The 17,773-nt window shown below is 57.9% G+C and overlaps 1 protein-coding gene and 1 long non-coding RNA gene across 4 annotated transcripts in view; one reads left to right on the top strand and one right to left on the bottom strand.

Annotated features, from left to right (window-relative positions):
• Window positions 1-6,652: 6,652 nt before the first annotated feature.
• On the bottom strand, window positions 6,653-7,696 carry LOC137165591 (uncharacterized). Its single transcript, XR_010923427.1, has 2 exons — window positions 7,594-7,696; window positions 6,653-7,279 (listed from the first exon to the last, which is right to left on the bottom strand). It is a non-coding gene; the product is annotated as an uncharacterized lncRNA (long non-coding RNA).
• A 101-nt stretch (window positions 7,697-7,797) lies between these two features.
• The window catches only part of RAP1GAP (RAP1 GTPase activating protein), a 117,044-nt gene continuing 107,068 nt past the window's right edge, over window positions 7,798-17,773 (top strand). For 2 of the 3 annotated variants that reach the window (XM_067566999.1, XM_067566998.1), the window contains exon 1: window positions 7,951-7,965. The gene's annotated coding sequence lies outside the window, so the exon portion shown is untranslated. Of the gene's footprint in view, window positions 7,966-17,773 lie in introns of all 3 variants that reach the window. The other variant, XM_067567001.1, reaches the window with a different exon arrangement.

The raw sequence follows: 17,773 nt of genomic DNA, 5'->3' as shown, positions 1-17,773 counted from the left end.
ACCTCCTTGTGGCCGTGTCTGGGGATTAGCTCCTTTCAGTTCTGACCCCCCCTCCATGATTCTCACGCCATATACCTCACACCCAGCTCTCCAGGGACTCAGCCCTGGGCCAGACCACTACACAGTCCTGCCCTCCAGGGTGTCCAAGTCCCACTGGGGCTGGGGTCTGCATGTCACTCCAGACAGTCTTGGTCTTCTGACCCAATGCCTGCTCCTGTGCCACCTTCCCAGTGGCTGGTAGGGAACCTGGCTCTGCCCATGACTCTGGGCTCCAGTCCAAGACATTGATGTCTGCTTGCTCCAGACCTGTTGCTATTTCTCTGGACTTCTTCCTACTTCCCTGCTCTGGCTTCTGGCCCCAGGTCTGGGTTCACCAGTCCAAACTCCCTCCTCCCAGGGAGTGACTGACTTTTTCCCCTCTTTGAATTTTGCCAGACAGGAGTGAATTTAGACAAATTCCCTTCGTCGTCATCTCTATTTTCGTGTCATTTCACGGCACAGCAGCCTCAGTACACGAGCCCGTGACTACCACCCACCACAGTTTTGCAGAAGCAAAACTCTGTATTCTCTTACTCGGTCCTGCAGCCTTAAATAAGCACAGTGATGCTTTTCTCCTGCGACCCCACTTCCCGGTATGCTCACTAAGCCTTTCAGACCCTGTTCTTTCGCCTGGAGGCATCTCAGTTCTTCATCAAGAATCTTTCTTTCTGTGCCATTCTCCCTGCATTGCACAGCAGCTGCTCAGCTGTTTTTTGGCCTTTTCACGTGTCGCACAACTCCCTTTGTGCTTGTCTAGTGCATATGAATTCCCATTCAGGTCACAGTGACCTGAGAGCCCTTGAAAGGCAGTTACTGTACTTTGCTTCATCTAGCACAGATATTCAGCAGCCATTAGCTGCATGCTTAGGGCATATTTCATAGACCCTTCGGCCTTTTTTTTTCTTTGGTCCCTGGTTCTTGCTATTCACTGAACTACAGGGTCAGAAGGGACCGCAAAGATTGTCTCGTCTAGCCCCTGCCAAGAGGCAGGATTTGCCTCTTCTTAAGTTCTCTCTTAACCAAACTTCTGAAGTCCCGTTTACTCAGGCAGCTCTTTACATCAATCTCCTCATTTTTAAGGCATTTATTGCTGTTTCATCTGCCATTTCGTTGCCTGGTGTCCCGACATGCACTCTTACTCTATGGACACCTCATTGTACTAGCTCCACAGTTAAGAACAATATTTCATTGATGAAGTCATTCCTGCTTCCGAGGCCCCCTTTCTGATCACCACTGAACTCAATACGAAGTCGGCTAGGATAGCGGGCAGAGCTGAGCAGGCATCCCTTATCCAGGTCAGTGCCAACTGGGCGCCCTTCAATTTGTCATCACAGCCACACAATTGGCTAGTCTCATCAATCTTCTCATTGCAAATTCAGGGCTACAAAAGGCCCTTCCTGCTCTGTCCATGTCGCCATCTCTGGAATCGGATAGGCTTGGCAATGTGACCTTGTTTGCCATCTATAACATAACCCTTAGTCGTCACGTTGGCTGGCTGGCTCTTCCCTGTGCTTTATGTATAACTCCAAATGCCCAGCGGGAGAGATGCCAGCACCGCCCAGCTGTAGCTTCGTTTTCCAGGACTAAAGATTTTCATTTCTTCCAGTTCTTCCTTTTCACCCAAGTCTTTTACCCACTGCTTAACCCTGTTAGTACATGGGAGTTTGTGTCACCCAGTTACTGCTTGTCTACTTAATTCCCAATGGTCTTTGTGTGTTTGTTTAGTGCTCGTATCTGCACTATTTCCATTAGCCTTCGCCCAAATGGTGAAATCTAACGTCACCCTTCCAGTTCTCGGCTTGCTCCTGCAGTGTGCGCAGGCAGGAGTCGTAGGACTCGCACCTCCGCAATTTGCAGAGCTTGGGCTTGGATTGCATCTAACATTTGAAGTGTTGAGCTAGAAGCTGAATTAAAGGCTCAGCATCCATAATCTATAGCTGGCCTTATTAGTGCCCTATACAGCATTAGCAACGTGTTCTCGTCTGCACCCGTTATTCCCAGCAATACTTTACAGTGAGTCTTGCTCTTCTCAATACGACCCTTCCAAGTGAGTTGGTTACCGAGCGTAACTCGGAGATTACAGCACTTTGCACTCCCTGTACTGGTTCTGTACAGAGACAGAGGTTCCATTCTTCCCTGTTGGGGAAGGTCATTTCCTTTGTTTCAGCAAGTGAGAATTTAAATCCCCGAGTATCTCTCGTTCTGAAACTCCTGAGCACCTCATTGGCTCTCCTACGTCTTCTGTGACTGAACATATAGCAGAGTCACCCACAAATAGGGTAATACCTATCCCTGCCTCTAAATCACAATGGTAATGGGACGGGGCCGGTATCATTCTGCTGCCAAGCACCATTAGGAAGTTCATAGACATTCAACATAGCTGCCCCCAGCCTGCCTGCTCTGGTTCTGTCACTTAAGATGTCTCTCATCCACCAGAATATACTTCCTCTTGTTCCAGTTGTGGCTAGTTTATACAGCCAGCCTTCCCTCCATAGCCTGTCACTCGCTTTTCAGTGCCCAAGAAGACAGCTGTCATAAACTCTTTGTTCTTCCCGGGTTTTGGTATTTCTGTTTCTAATCTTATAACATGATCGACTGCATCTCCCTTTCCTGAGAGCACTTTGTACACAGTTTATAATTTCATTTTTTCCTAAGTATGGTAATTTATCATTTAGCATTCTTTCTATAATTTTGCCCACACATGATGTGAGGGCAATAGGTCTGTATGCATCAGGTCTTGTGCGTAATGTGCCAGGTTTTCCTATCGGTATAACCACTGCTTGCTTCCATTCTGCAGGTAATATTCCTTTTCCCCATATATTATTATATAATTTCAATAAATTCTTAAACTCCCTCCTGGTAGGTATTTAAGCATTGCATTACACATACTGTCTTCTCTTGGCTATGTTTTTATTTTGTCTGTAGCTTTTTTCAGTTCCTGTATGCTGACATTTTCACTCAGTGCGTCATCTTTATATTCTACCCAGCCATGTGAGAGCTCACAGTTTTCTTCAGCAAACATTCTTTTGTATTCACAAAACTCTGCTTTGCTTTGTATCACTCCTCACTTTTTGGAACTCTTGTGCTAAAATGTCTGCTCTTCCTATGTTAGAACTTTCAACTTTATCGTTTACTATACGACCAGGTATGAATTTGTTTTTATTCCATACCCTCCTATTTATATATCACTGAAACCTTGGAATCTTTCTCATTCCTCACAATACTTTCTCCAACTCCCTTTCTTTACCTTTTTAACAATTCTTTGTGCCACTGCTTTATATCTTTTATAGTGCATTAAGTCCTCGCTGTTCCTTGTACTTTTCACTTGTTTGTATGCCTTATTTATTTCATTAATTGCTGCTTTACAATCTTCATTCCACCCAGGAACTGAGTTTGCAGCAATTCGATGTTTTACATATAGCTAGGCTGGCTTCTGCTACAACTCCCATTATTATATTATCATGAAACTCCTCTGGATTGTCACTTACGCGGTTGGTATTTAGATACTCAGCACACCTACTCTTAGAGTCCCCTGTTTGCTTTTCTAAGGCTCCATGTAGGAATTCCTTCAGTGTTTTCAACATTCCCTTGGCCGTAATATGTAATTAGCACAGGGAAGTGATCACTTCCCATTCTATCTTCTTTATAGATTTCCAAGCTGCATTACCTTGCTCCATTGTTTGTTGTGATTTCCAGAGCTAAATATGCAAAAGTTCCATCCTCCAAATTAAACCTAGTAAATTCTCCAGGATTGAGCAACAAACTGTTTTGGGCATTTGCCATTATAGTCAGTTTTCCTGCTTCCCCATAATTCATTATGGCTACTAAAGTCTCGACAAATAATATACGGGCCTTTGACATCCTTTGACACCAACTCTTCCAAACTGAGATTGTCTAGCTTTTTACATCTTGTAAACATTATAGATTTATAGAACGGTGCTATTTTGCAGAGAATTCAACAGTCTTGTACTCAAAACGTAAGTTCTGTACATCTATATCAATGTTACTAAGACCTTCCTTTAGAATCACACAGACCCCTCTTCCTCTTGTTATTTCTCTGTCATATCTGATTACAGCATACCCTGGAGATCTAAACAAGCTTTCTCACTAATCATATTTCCTGTACATCTATCATATCAAGTTTGGTTTCCATTTCAAAACAGTTTTCTTTAATTCCTGATCACGTGTTACTAAACTATGCGTATTCCAGCAAAAAACCATTAGAACCATGTTGTTTGAACTACATCGTCTTCATTTCAAATCACAGAATGTGGTCTTTTGAGAGATTGACTTTATGCAAATACTGTTCTGCCATTTTTGTTATAATTTTTATGCTTTCAGTCTTCTTCACTCTCTGTAAAGTGCAATTAATCATTTCTGTCATAAATGCTACAAATTCCTCTTCACTTACTTACAAGCAGTACGTCTCCATCTATTCCCCTTATATTATTGCTCCTGCCCTGAACTGCATATCGTTGTACCAGCAGCTCTTTTCCCTCACTGGCATTTTCCTCCTTCTCCACCCTTGAGTGTGAATATCTTTTGGTAGCTTCTGCATAAGATCCATTATGGATCATTTTCATTTTCTGTATCATTCTAGCTTGACGCACCCTTTGTCTGCTGCGGTGGCTTCTCCCACAATTGCTGCATTTTAATTCTGTTCCTTCCAAGCAGTTCTCAGTTGAGTGTCTCCTCCACATTTACCCCACCTCATCTTCTGCTTCCAGACAGCAGCCACATGCCCAAACTTTTGATATTTATAACATCTCAAAGGGGCTGGGATATACGGTTTAACCCAGAAGAGCTGATACCCTCTATTAACCCTGTTCGGTAACACTGCACCTTTAATGTTACTTGGATGGCTGTGGGTGTTTTACTCCCCTGCTCCAGCTAATGAGTCACTTAACAAACAGCCAGTGGTCTTCACCTGTACCCTTTTAATGGCATCCTCTGTCATGCCTAGCGTGACCCCTGACATTACCCCTCTTGCTTCTGTCATGAGAAGCTAGTTGGCAAATTACTTTTACTTTTCCTAAAATTGTACTTTTACAAACTTCCTCAGCCTGTTCCTTATGTCTCCATTCTAGTAACAAATCTCCACCCTGCATCTGTAATAGAGCACTGCTGCTCGGCTGAATTCATTGCGCTGTTTTCAAGGGATTAACATCTCCTAGCTGTACAGCTTCTGCTAGGGGTTTGATAATCAATCCTTTCCCTTACTCTTTTTGCCTCCTTGTCTGCTTCCTTTTCAGATAGATATTTCTCTTCAGTCTGAAGCTGTTCTTCATCCCTTGCTTCTTTTCTTCATTTGCCAACATAGCTTCCAGCCTCTCCTTCTCAGCCTGGATTTCCAGCGTCCGGAGGCACCCGAGATTCAGGCCGAGCTGTCAGCCTCTACCGGCCCACATAGCCTGAGCCTGGCCCCGGCCCCCTTCTGCTCTCAGCTTCATCTTTTCGACAGACCCAGCCTGCTTCTTCCTTCAACTTCCATGGGCCTTCACTGTGCCCTGGTTCTCCTCTGGGTTCATTGACCTAACTGAACCCACTCTGCATTGGGTGGGTGCCCCCCCCCGTCACACCCACAGTGATAGACTCAGTGGCAGCCCATCCCCCATCACTTGCCCCGGTCCTTTGCCCTGGGCCCTGCCTCCTGCTTCGGCTGCCTCAAGCCCCTGTGCTTGGCTCATGCTCAATGGGGTGCGCTGGCGGCTAGGCTGGCCTGTTTCCCCTCGAGGTCGCCAGTGCCAGGCCTTTCCCAGCTCCTGTTTCTCCAAATACTTCGGGATCTCAGGCCATTGGTGTCTCTGGGGCCTTTTCTCTAGTTCCCCTGCTCACCCCAAAGCCTTTTGGGGAAGGTTGGGGCCCAGGTCACCTCAACCCCTCCCCCCATTTCGGCTAACAAAGGCCACCTGGCCCTGGCTGCTTGCAGGAGTTAATTAGTGGAGGGGAGACGGCCAAGGGAAACCAGCTCCTGCAGGATCCTGCTTGGTTTTCGGTGGGGGCCCCTCTCCCCACACAGTCCAGGCTGACCCCAGGCCTCCCGAGGACTGCTCAGATTCAAACCTGCCCCTTCCATACCCTCCCACCTGCCTTTGACCATGGCTGGTGCAAGGCGGAGTCATCATTCGATGTTACTTTGCACCTTGTAGACGGCTTCACCAGCTGCCCTGGTGAAGGGCTGGGGGCCCTGGGCACCCCCCTCTGCAGCTTAGAGTCCCCAGCAATGCAGATATTTCTCCCTCCCCGACTGTTGCTGCCCCTCAATCCCAGACCTCAGTCTCCCGCTGTCCCAACCCTGGGCTCCCCCCAGCCCCAACCTGCAACCCCCTGCTCTCCCAGTTCCATTCACACTCGGCTTTTCCAGGGTGTCTCCTGCAGCAAGCCATTCCTTGCCAACCCCCTCGCTGGAGACGCGGGATCCCTCAGGGCGTTCCCCTGAGCAGTGGGTGTCCTTCTTGATGCCCAGCCTGTATGCCCTCTCAGTGCTGCCCCCACAACAGGCCTCTCTGCTCCTTGGCACCCTGCCCCACACCCAGCCTGCAGCCCAGGTCCCTGCCTCTAACAGGCCTGGAATGGAGCATCCCTTTGGCCCAGTGCAGACTTCAGAGATTGATTGAGGCCAACTGCTCCCTCCCTGTCCCTGCCTGGATCCCTGGGGGGCTGGAGGGGCTAGCAGAGACCAGAGCACAGAGAGGTCGAGCACACCAACCATGTGGCGGGGGTGGTGGTGGTGGTGGTGGTTTTAAAACTTAGCATCTCTGTCTCCCCGCTCCTTCCTGCACCCCAGAGGGTCCCGGTGGGTGGCAGCTCTGGCCCAGTCCCACAAACAGATCAGAGGCGCAGAGCAGGTAACTTGATTTGCCCAAGCTGAGAACTAAATGCGGGTCTGTAAGACTCGGGCCAGGCCCTTTATCCTTCTGACATGGAGAAAAGGAGGAATCTGTCCTGGAGCATCCCCACGCTGGCCTGGTGCTCAGCACCTCCGCCCTCTTGATAGCAGTGGGAACTGAGGGCACTGAGCACCTCACAGGATCAGGTCCCTGCTCCTCTCCACGGTCTGGCTCTCTGTGATCCGTGAGACAGCCATGGAAATGAGCCCCACCGCGGAATGCAGCTGCTGCTGGGTGAGAGCAGGGCAGACGGTGAGCAGCCCACAACACACTGTCCAGGAGTGAAGTGCTGGAGGGAGGATGCTGGGGTTTGGCACGGCAGGGGTTCCCCTCGCGTTAGGGAGATGTGCCTGCTGGGGATTTAATGGCAAGTGCCCAGGGGTTAGTTTTATGGCTCATGGCAGCCTGGCTCACGCTGGGGCATGGGTGCGGCCCAGCTGCGGGCAGACTGGCACTGCCAATGGCGCTGCACACAGCGGGCACCCCGGCCCCGCCGCGCGAGCCCTCCCAGACCGGCGCCACGTGCCCAGTGCCCTGCGCTGCTCGGGGGGCAGGAACGCCCGGCTGCGACCAGGGAAAGCCGGGCTGCTCCGACTCGGGGACGGGCCCGGCCCCGCTTGGTCTATGGCAGGGCTGGGTGAGGTGACCCGAGGGAAGGTGTCACCTTTGCTCCCTGGCGGGAAGGGATAATCCCGGGGCCGTGGCACCGGCTGGACCCCGCCTAAGGCTGCAGCCGAGCCGGGGTGGCCTGGCCCCGCGGCTCCCCGGTGCGCGGCGCGGCGCTGCGGGGCTGGAGGCGCAGGCCCGGTGCGCCAATGGCAGCGCAGCGCCGGGCTGGCTCACGTGACGCGCCGGGTTCGCCTCGCTCGCTCGGCTCAGAGCCGCAGCGGCTGCGCTGGGGAGCGCGCAGCTCGGCACGGCACGGCTCGGCTCCGCTCCGCCCGGCCCGGCCCGGATCCTCCCCGGCCCCACCGCTATTGAGACCCTGCTGGACATCGCCGGCTGCGCTCTCGGGAGCCCCCCGCCCCTGCTGCCGGTAAGAGCCCCCTGCCCGGCCCCTCCGGCCGGCTGCTAGTTGCGACTGGGGGAGCCCGGACTCCTGGGTCCGTTCCTGGGCTCTACCAATCCCTGCTCGGGCAAGTCGCGTCCCCGCCCTGTGCCTCAGTTTCCCCTCTCTGCCCACGCGGACAGTGCGGCTCGGCCTGACGCGCCCGGGATGCAGGCAGGGCTGGGCGCAGGAAGGGTTTGGGGGTGTTCGCCGGCTGCCCACTGCGGGCTGGGGCTGGAATCCGACCTGCTCTCCGCGAGTGGCTGGGGCTGGTCGACCCCTCCGCCCCCCGCAGCTGGCAGCTCCCCGGGGACCCGCGTTCCCAGCCCCGGCGATGGGCAGGGGAGGCGAGCGGGCGCCGGGGCACGGCGCACTGCAGCCCTGGGCTCTGGACGTGCCTGGCTGGGGACGTGCTTGTTGCCTTAGGGACAGGATCCAGCTGTGCTACGGGCGCGCTGGCACATCGGCATGAGCCGCTCCGCGCCACACGGTGCCACTCGGGCTTCCTGCTGCTCCTTGGCTCATCCCAGAGGTGCCTTTGCAGCCAACCCGGGCACATGGCGCTGCCCCTTCTTCCTCCCCCTCCCCCCCCCCCGTCCATCTCCCCCCAGCACCTCCTGCATCTCCCGGTGCCACCCTCTTCCCCTCCCGCCGGCCAGGGCTCGGGCACCCCACTGGCCTGCAGGGGTCGGTGGGAGATGAGAGGAAGGGAGCCAGTGCCCTGCTTGCTGCCCTTGCCCAGAAAGGGCGCTGTCGCACCATGGCGAGTTAGTGCCCTCCGGAGCGGAGCTGTGCCCAGCCAGCCAGGCAGCTGCCCTGCCGGCATCGACTAGGGTGACCCGATGTCCTCATTTTATAGAGATGGTCCCAATATCTGGGGCTTTGTGTTGCATAGGAGCCTGTTACCCCCCTCTCCCCCGCTCTGGGTCCTGATTTTTCACCCTTGCTGGCTGGTCACCCTAGCATCACCGAGGCAGGATGAGGCTCCTTAGCGTGCGCACATGCAGACCGGTGGCAGCTCATGTTTTGGCTGGTGATGGTTTGGTCCTGGCCTGTCTGCCAGGCTACAGGTTCCAAACTGAGCGTCTGCTGAGCCCCAAGGGGAAACGCACAGACCCTGCCGGATAATAGCGCTCGGGGCATCCTGGAGGATCGGGCGAGTCTCCGCTCTGAAGCCCATTCACTCATTGGCAGCTCCGGGCCACTGGAGTGAGAGTTCCCCAGTTCCCCAGCTCTGTGACCACAATTCTGGGCAGGATTCAAACCGGTGGCCTGGAGGTGAAAGGATTTGCGTCCCTTCGATCCCCTGGGCCGCCCCGGAGCCGCCTCCTCTCTGTACTCCGAGCAGGGAAATGCCCAATGAAATCCAGCCTGCTGGAGATCGGGTGCCCGGCTTTCCATTGTGCCGGCAGGGCAGGGCCAGCTTCCCTCGTCCAGCCCCCAGTGGTGCACGTGAAAGCACGGGCATCTGTGACAAATGACCCAGCTTTCTTGGGCTGTCTGAGCCGGGTGTGGGGGAACGTGGCATGAAGAGACATTTCCCGGTGGTTAGAATGGGCTGAAAGGTTTCGCCAGGCCTGGCCTTGCCCTCCAGGGCTCCGGTGTGCCCAGCTGGGCTCCCATGCAGCACTGAAGGAAGGGGAATGTGGCACATGGACCCGCTGGGGACAGCAGCATTTGAAACCTTGCCCGGTGTGATGCATTTCCTTGAGTTGCTTGCCTGGGTGTGTATGCTGGGTTTCAGACCTGATATTGACCTTGATCTGTGTGCTTGTTATAGCCAAGAAGAACCCTGCGGGGTTGAGTTATTGGACTGGTTCCCACAGAGCATAAGCACAACCAGTGCCTGCCAGGCGAAGGAGGGAGGGAGACACTGGCTGGCATCCAGCCATCCCCTTCCCCATCTGCACTCCAGAGTCACCTCCACTGAGGGGAAACGTGGCTTTCTCCAGGCCAGGGAAGCTGCAGGCTGCCTGCCCTGCTCTCCCAGGATCTCAGAGCTCTTTGCCAGGGGATTGGTGTGTGAAATCCCTGTTGGCAGAGGTGGGCACCTCCCCGGGGCAATGGGGCATGCAGCGAGTCAATGTCAGAGGTGGGATTAGAGCCCAGGTGCCCTGGCTCCTGGCCTGGCAGCTCCGAATGGCGTTTGTGTGCTGAGCGCGAGTCTGACAACGCCAGCGGGTGGTTCTTGGTGCATGGGACGAGGGGCGGGGCGAGACCTCGTGGAGAGGTGGGAGCCTGGCTGTTGGCGTGTGGCAGTTGATGCCCACCGGCAGGTTGGGGGCTGCCAGGCTCAGCTGCTGGGGTCCAGAAGGTGCAGCATTGCGCACACTGCCGGGGGGGGGCTCAGCCTGCTCCGAGCAGCCCCTCTTCTGCCCACGGGACGCTGTCCCCTGAACAGCTGCTGGTGGCAGGGGTGGGGTGGGCGCATTGGGGAGAGGCTGTGCTCAAAGGGCCTGTGCTCAGGTTCGGCCTGGCGGTTCGCGCCTGCTTCCGTCAGGTCCTGGCCAGCATGTGCTGTTGTGGGGCCCGCGCCCTGTACCCCCGGGCCGGCCCCAGGTGCTGGTCACCTTCGCGGAGGCAGCCTGCAGGAGGGGCGGGTGAGAGCGAGTGTGCTGGGGCGATGGGGCCCTGGAGCAGCCTGTGCCCAGATGGAGGGAGGGAACGTCCCTAACTGCCCACTCGGGGTCTTGCCCTGCCCCTGTCGAGCTGGGCTGGGATGGCCATTGTCAGGGACAGATGCTGGGGCTGGAGGGACCCTGGGCTGAGCCTGTGGCAGCTCTGAACCAGGCTGTCCAGGTGGGAGCATCCCTTGTGTGCCCCAGCTCTGCCCCTTCCTGGCAGGGCTGCGCCCTCTCCCCCTAGTGCCCGAGGGGAAGGTTGAGTGGGTCTGACCCTCCCATTGCCCATGTCAGTGGCACCAGTTGCCCAAGCGCCTGCACCCTGACCCCCAGCTCCCAAAGGGCTGTCTGTGGGCCGGCTCCCGCTGGGGGCCGAGCCCCTTCCAGAGCACTGCTGGGCTGAGCACCTGGCATCTCTGCGGGTGGGAGGGGGCAAGGCCAGGCTGAGCTGGGGGATGCTCTGGCACTGTGTCCCTGATGGCTGCTCTGAGCTCTCAGGCCAGTGCTGGCTTGTGCCACATGCAGTCAGCTCCGATGCTGCCGTCTGTGCAAGGAGCTGTAGGCACCTTGGACAAGCCGTGCCCAGCTCTGATCTGGAGCAGATTGGAGCCACTGTGCTGAGCGTGGTGGGAGCAAAGCCTCCCCTATTGGCCTGGCTTGAGCCAGGAGAACTGGTGTAGATAAGTGCCAGTCACAGTCAGGGTAAAGGGCAGGTGACTGGGCTGCTGGGAGCAGACAGACCCGAGGAGCTTCACCGCAGGGCCTGGGGTCAGTTCCTGGGGCTGTTCCTGCCAGGTTGAGCCGGGGGGCGGATCGACTGATCCAGGCCAACTCCTGCCCTCTTGGCTGGGCCGCACTGGGCCAGCACGACCGGATTGGCTGGTCTCTGCCATCCTGGGCTGAAATCTACTGAGCAATTCTCCCATTGGCAGATCCAGATGCATCCGGACTGGAACGGGGCCTCTCCAGCCTCTTCTGGCTCCCCCAGACCCAAACCCAGGCTTCTGGGTCCCGGCAGCAGAGCCCTGCCTCCCCTCGGTGCGGATCTGGCCCCCGCGCTGCAGCAGCCCTGCGATCGTTCATGTGTTTCTCGTTCAACCCGAGCGGCACCTGTGGACTTCAAGCACCCACGGCTGAAGTGGCCTTGCTCCGTCTAATCCGCTCGCTCAGCCTGGCTGTGGGAACGTGCTCCCAGCACATCCCTGCACCCGCGTGCCCCCGCCCAGCACGCGCTGCACTCACGCTACCTGCACACACACGCGGGCAGTAGGCAGACCGCACACTCTGCATGCAGAGCCTGGCCTGCCAGCGAGTGTGTGCCCGTGCGCTCGCACACCCGGTGATACAAACCCTACTCTGCCAGTGCCCCAGCCCCTCACACGTGTGTGAGGATCCCCCGTGCGCTCACTTTCTCCGTTCACACTCCTCCCTCTCACAGTGACATTCTTTGCACTTCCATCGCACCTTCTGCCCAAGCATCTCTGTCTCGCGCCCGGAGCCAGGCCGTGGGAGGCTGCTACAGTGTCTCTCTCCTTGCTGGGGGCTCACTTCCCTGCTTGCTGTCGGGGTTTCCATGGTACTGTGTCCGCTGCCCCTCCTGCCTTGTTGCTTTGCATTAATTTGCTACATTGGCACATTCCCCCCCTCATTCAAGTCTTGGAGGGCCTTTGCTCCTCGGGGCCTATGTCCCCCGTCGCTCAGGGCCCGGAGAGTGTCTGTGACGTACAAACCTGCTCACCGTCGGCTGTTCTAGGGCTGCGTGGACAGCTTTCCGTGACCCCCTTGTAATCCTGCCTCCCTGCTGCTTGCCCAGAGCCCTCGGGACCAGCTGGTTTCCTGCCAGCCTCCAGGCTCCCTCCACCTAAGTTTTTTCATGGCACTGACATAGGCCTGTGGTGTTGGCCCCTTTGTCTGTGCAGCTGCAGCTCCACGGCTGCCGCTGCTGTGGAAGGAACATGTAATGAGCATCGCAGTCATGTGGGGGGGGGGGTCAGACAGATCTGTGAGTGATTGTACAAGGGGGTGCTTGTGCTGATGGGGGCACTGCTCAGCAGCTCATATTTGGTTTAAATCTTATCTTCCTAATGCTCATGCTTCAGGGTTTCGCTTGCCCCCCGGCCGGGGTCAGGAAGGGATTTCTCCCCCTAGCATATTCTGGGTGAGGCTATTTTTAATCTCCGTCCCCTGAAGAGTCAGTGATGCCCACGGCTGGCACTGGGATGCTGGGCAGGGTGGGCCGAGCTCTGAGGTGGCACCGTGCATTCTCCCTCAGGGCTTAGCCGGCTGGCTCTTGTTACGTGCTCAGTATCTGGCTGGCCACCATGGGTGCAGGCGGGAGAGAATTTTCCTCCAGGTCAGATTGGCCGTGACCTTGAGGGAGTTTTGCCACCTTCTGCAGCGTGTGGGTGCAGGTCCCTTGCCAGGACTGTCAGAGCGCATCTTCCTGACCATTGCCCCACGTTGCTGGTGCTTCGGCCCCTCCTTGTTTTCTGCCTGCGGCACTGACACTCCGCACTCCCGGCGGCGGTGATGCTCTGCTCCATGAGCGGGGCTGCCCAGGCGCTTGGTGGACACGATCCGATGGCCCTGACACAAAGACGGGGCTGTTCTGTAGCGGCAGGGCCTGGCCGGGCCAGTCGCTCTGTAACCAGGACGAGCAGCCAGATGAAGGGGAACCTGCAGCAGCCTCGTGGCACTGCCAGGGCCGGGGTGGGCAAGGTGCCTTTGATCTCCCTCCCCTGAGACTCTCCCTGTTCACGTTTCCCAGAGCCGTGCTCTGACACCCTCCCTCTCTCCCCCCAGTGCTGCATTGGCATCTCTGGTCACCGCGTCATTGCTGCCTCATGCGAAGGCTCTGCCAAGGGAGCGGGGGCGGGATAGGGTGTTTGAAGATGGCGGATTCTTTCTCCAGCACCTCCAGCGCTGCTCTCCTTGGGCCAGGCCCTCGGCTGGCATCGAGCAGAGCAGCTGTGCTGTAGCAAGGGGCGCTCTGCCGGCTGGCGGCACCGGGCGGGGCAAGAGTCCGGTGCCCGTCTCTCTTCAGCACACGGCCACAGTGCCTGAGCACTTCATACCAGCTGCTCCTCAGGGCTGGATTTCCAGCCACTCCACACCCCTGCCTGGGGCAGATTTCCCAGAGTGCCCACCCCGGTGTGCTGGCTCTCTAGAGGATCTGCCCGGGGAGCATCCAAACCCTGGCTCATTCCCTCCCTCCCCACTCAGGCCTGAGCCCGTCTGCAGAGATTTCATGGACTGGCACCAATCTACTGGCAGCTGGGAGGGTCTGGGGCCAGAGGAGGCAGGGGTGGTGCTGATGGGGGTCTCGGGGTGGGGCTGGAACTGGAGGGAGGGTGTGGGGGGGTCCGTGCTGAGCTGTGGTAGTGGGAGGATGGGGTGGGATTCGCTGGGTGTGCAGGTGCATAGAGGGAGGGTGTGTGGGTGGGTAGACGGGGGTGTAGTGCCGGCTTTTGTGGGGCATTATGGTGAGTCTCACGGTATTCAGGGGTTCCCCTTCATGCCTCAGCGTTGGGAGCCAGGTCCTAGGGTGAGAATCTCGCTTTAGTTTAAGAAAATAAAATAAAATAAGTTCCTGGTCCTCCTGGTGCTGGGAAAAGCATGAAAACCTCATGCCTGGGGGCGCCTGACAGGGGCCCAACTGACTCAGCCCCAGGAGACAGAGACTGAATTGAGGAGCGACATTTTAATCTTCTCCGTTTTAAGCCAATTCCCTGGTTTTTTTGAGAGCTTGACACGTGCGTTTTGCATGCTGGGGTGGTGCTGCGGTGTGGGGGTGGCGGGCTGGCAGGGGAGGGATGCTCGTTGGGGAGGAGGGCGTTGACAGGAGGGGAAGTTGGGGAGGGGGTTTGCACAGGTTCTATATAGTTGTGTTGTGCTCTGGTGATGCACACTCGCACGTGGGGGAGGGCCAGGCCCAGCCTCACTCCAGAACGTTGGTGCAAGGGGCTGAAGCAGGGTCAGGGAAGGGGCCTGTGCGGGCTGGGGCGAGTGTGTGAATGTTCACCGGGACGCTGGGACTTGGCCTCGCTCACCGCAAGGGACCAGAGAGCCTGGCTCCTCCCGGCCGTGTGTCCCCAGCACTGGGGGCGTGCGCAGGGCTGGGCTGGGGGGGGGCTCTGGGGGCGTGCGCAGTGCTGGGTTGGGGGTTGGTGGGCACAAACAGGAAATGGGGGCCACCAGGGGAAAGCAGCTTCCAAAACTGCTGCTGATCATGTTTTTTCTACGGCAGGCGCCAGCCCTGCCCTGCTGGTGCTGGGTGAGCTAGCTGCATGTGGAAGGCAGGGCAGGCCAGGCTGGCGCCTCATCTCCGGGCTGGGGCTAAGGCCTGGGGGCCCCTTTGCGGACGGGATTCTGGGGTAGTGAGACCTAGTGGCAGTCGGGGTCAGTGCACAGCAGCCTGTCATCTGGAAGGTGACGCAGGCAGGGTCTGTGCTGAGCTGGTGTGGCTGGCAGGGTGTCTGAAGCATGGCGGGGTCTCCTCTGGGGCTGGTGTGGCTGGCAGGGTGTCTGGCGCATGGCGGGGTCTCCTGTGGGGCTGGCATGGCTGGCAGGGTGTCCGGCGCGTGGCGGAGTCTCCTGTGGGGCTGGCACCCATGGCACAGTGGTGTCATTCTGCACTGACTTCCCCTTTCATCCCGTGTCATCCACTCCTGGCACCCCCAGCCCTGCTGCAGGTCACGCTGCCAGGCCCGCTGGCCCAGCAATGCGTGCCTGGCTGGCACGTGCCACGTACCCCCTGGGTCTCGCTGGGTGACTCACTCCCTCTTTGCATGACGAGCTCTGTCAGTTGCGCCCACGCTGCTCTCGCTGAGGCTGCTGCCCACGCCCTGCAGCGTGGGCTCCGAGCCCCCAGAACCTGCACGCTGAACCCTGCTCTGAACCCTGCACACTGGGCACCCAGAACTGGGCAGGTGACTGGTGGGAGCTGGGGCAGGGCCGGTTTGCTGGAGCCCCCTGCCCTGTTGGGTGCTGGGAATTGCCAAGGCAGGTCTGGTTCCTTGTGATCAAACCGGATCCAGCCCGAACATCACAGGGTTAAACTCTCCTCCCTGTAGGGTTGAATGGTCCCGATTTATACAATGAAGCCATAAAGCAAATGAGCCCAGCTGGCAGCGAGCCGAGCGCTGGGCATGGAACATTTGTGACTGCGCAGCCGGGGAGCGGGGCTGGCCGAGGGCAGTGCCGGAGAAGCACGGACCCGTGTGCCCAAACATCCGTGGGGTTCTGCTCCCTTTGGTTTGCTCTTGGGAATGTTTGCATGGGCAGGGTTTTGGGCACAAGGACACGTGTGTATTTGCATGAGGGCTTGCACTGGGTGTGGTCTGGGGCTAGCCTGGGTGCTTGGGAGCCACCATGGGACAGAGCAGCGGGTGAGGGATGTGGGGAGGTCGATGGGAGGAGGCGCTGGCAGCGTCAGCAGAGGAGTGGATGGGGTGGTGCCAGCTGGTTTCCTGGGTGCGATGCTCCGATCTCTGGAGTACATCAGAGCTGTGCGTTAGCTCTGCGCTGGCACTGACCTGCACTGCCCACCCCAAGCACTGGCGAGGGCCGGCACGCCGGCTGTCCACCGGATGCAGCAGGAAGGAGGCCCCTCCGGCACCAGCTCTCTCTCTGCTGGCACGCCAGCGCTGGGCGCACGGCTCCCAAGCGTGAACCAGGTGGTGGCATAGTCCCAGGCCCGTGAGAAGGGACGTGCTGCCAGGGTGGCTGGCTGCCCTACAGATGTGTAATGGAGCTGCGTGTGATCACACGTGGATTGGCCAGGCCAGCTGCTGAATGGAGCCGAATTACAGCTGGTGCCTGAGCTGGCTGGCTTGGACTTGCCCTGCCTGAGCCGTCCAGGCCGCGCTGCCAGGAGTCCCCGTCCATCTGCAGCCCTTGGGAGCCGAGTGGACACCTGAGACCCGTCACGCTGCGGTGGGGTTGGGGGTGTCTCATGAGACTCCTGCTGGGGAAGAGCCTCCAAGATCAGCTGAGAGTTGATTGCAGAGAAAACGTCTTTGCGGCCCTGCCTCCCCGGGGGCTCCCCCAGGTCTAAATTGGGTCCAGCGTGTCTTGCCCACTGCAGCTTGGATCCAGCTCCCTCAGGCTCCATCCACTGGTGGTCCTGGCAGCCAGCTCTCCCTCCCAGGGCGCCTGCGGCTGGGCTGGGATCCGGCCCTCTAAGTGCAACTGCCGCGTGACCAGGCTGCGTGCTGAGCCGGGCCTGCTGTTTGTGTGGGGCCTGGGCAGGCATGTGGTGCTGCTCCCGGTGCCCTCTGCAGACTGCGCACTGGAGGGGTTGTGCTGGATTTAACACCGGCGTGCTGGCTCCCGGCCCTGCCCAGAACCCTGCTGCGACCCCAGCAGATGTTCTCCTGAGCAGCTTTTCACCTCCCACCCCTGCCCGCCCCAGCCGGGTGCTCTGCAGTGCCAGCAAGGGGCAGGGCTGAATCTCCCCCCAGCGCCTCCCTCTGGGGCTGGCTGGCCAGCTAGACACGGGCCCAGGGATGGGTGGGCAAAAGGCATTGTCTTCTCTCGGCTGGCGGCTCCAGGGGAGAAGGTGCAATGTGTCACTGTGACTCCTGAGTGGCTGGGCTCTGGCTGTAGGGGCACCCGTCTGCCCTTCCGCCCACAGCGGGGTTTGAAGCACCAGGACCCCTGAATATTGATCACAGGGGTCCCCCCACCAGCCATGACTCACTCCAGCTGGTGGCTGTTCAGATGGGGAGAGTGCCCTGGCCTGCAAACACGCCCGACTTCTAGCCAGTCCTGTTGTGCTCCACCCCAGATCAACCGCTGCCTCCCCAGCCAAGCTCCCTGCGCTGTGGTCACCTGCTGCTTAGGGGAAGGCACGTGGCAGATCATCCGGGGGCTGCCTGCCCAAGGCAGAAGGGCACTGGTGTGCCCAGTGCTCCTGGGCCCTGTACCGCCCCACACACGCCTCTGGCTTGGGGCCTGATCTGGGTACCCCTGTGCCGTGCACGCAGCGTCCTTGCACTCTGGGCAGTGTGTGTGGGGTGGGGGGAATTCTGGCTCTGCATGCAAACATCAAGGGCTGGGTGCCCCCGCCCCCGGAATCCCCTGCCCCACGGACACTCCCTGTGGCCCAGGCGGGCAGCTGGAGGCGCCTGGGGCTGGCAAAGCCCTGGCTGCTCCCACACTGCTGGCTCGCAGTC

This window comes from Emydura macquarii, unplaced genomic scaffold (assembly GCF_026122565.2).
Source record: "Emydura macquarii macquarii isolate MOO-44397 ecotype Brisbane River unplaced genomic scaffold, CSIRO-AGI_Emac_v2 contig_2768, whole genome shotgun sequence".
NCBI lineage: Eukaryota > Metazoa > Chordata > Testudines > Chelidae > Emydura > Emydura macquarii.
Note: the sequence above shows the minus strand (reverse complement) of the source record. Positions and strands in the feature narration are given on the sequence as shown.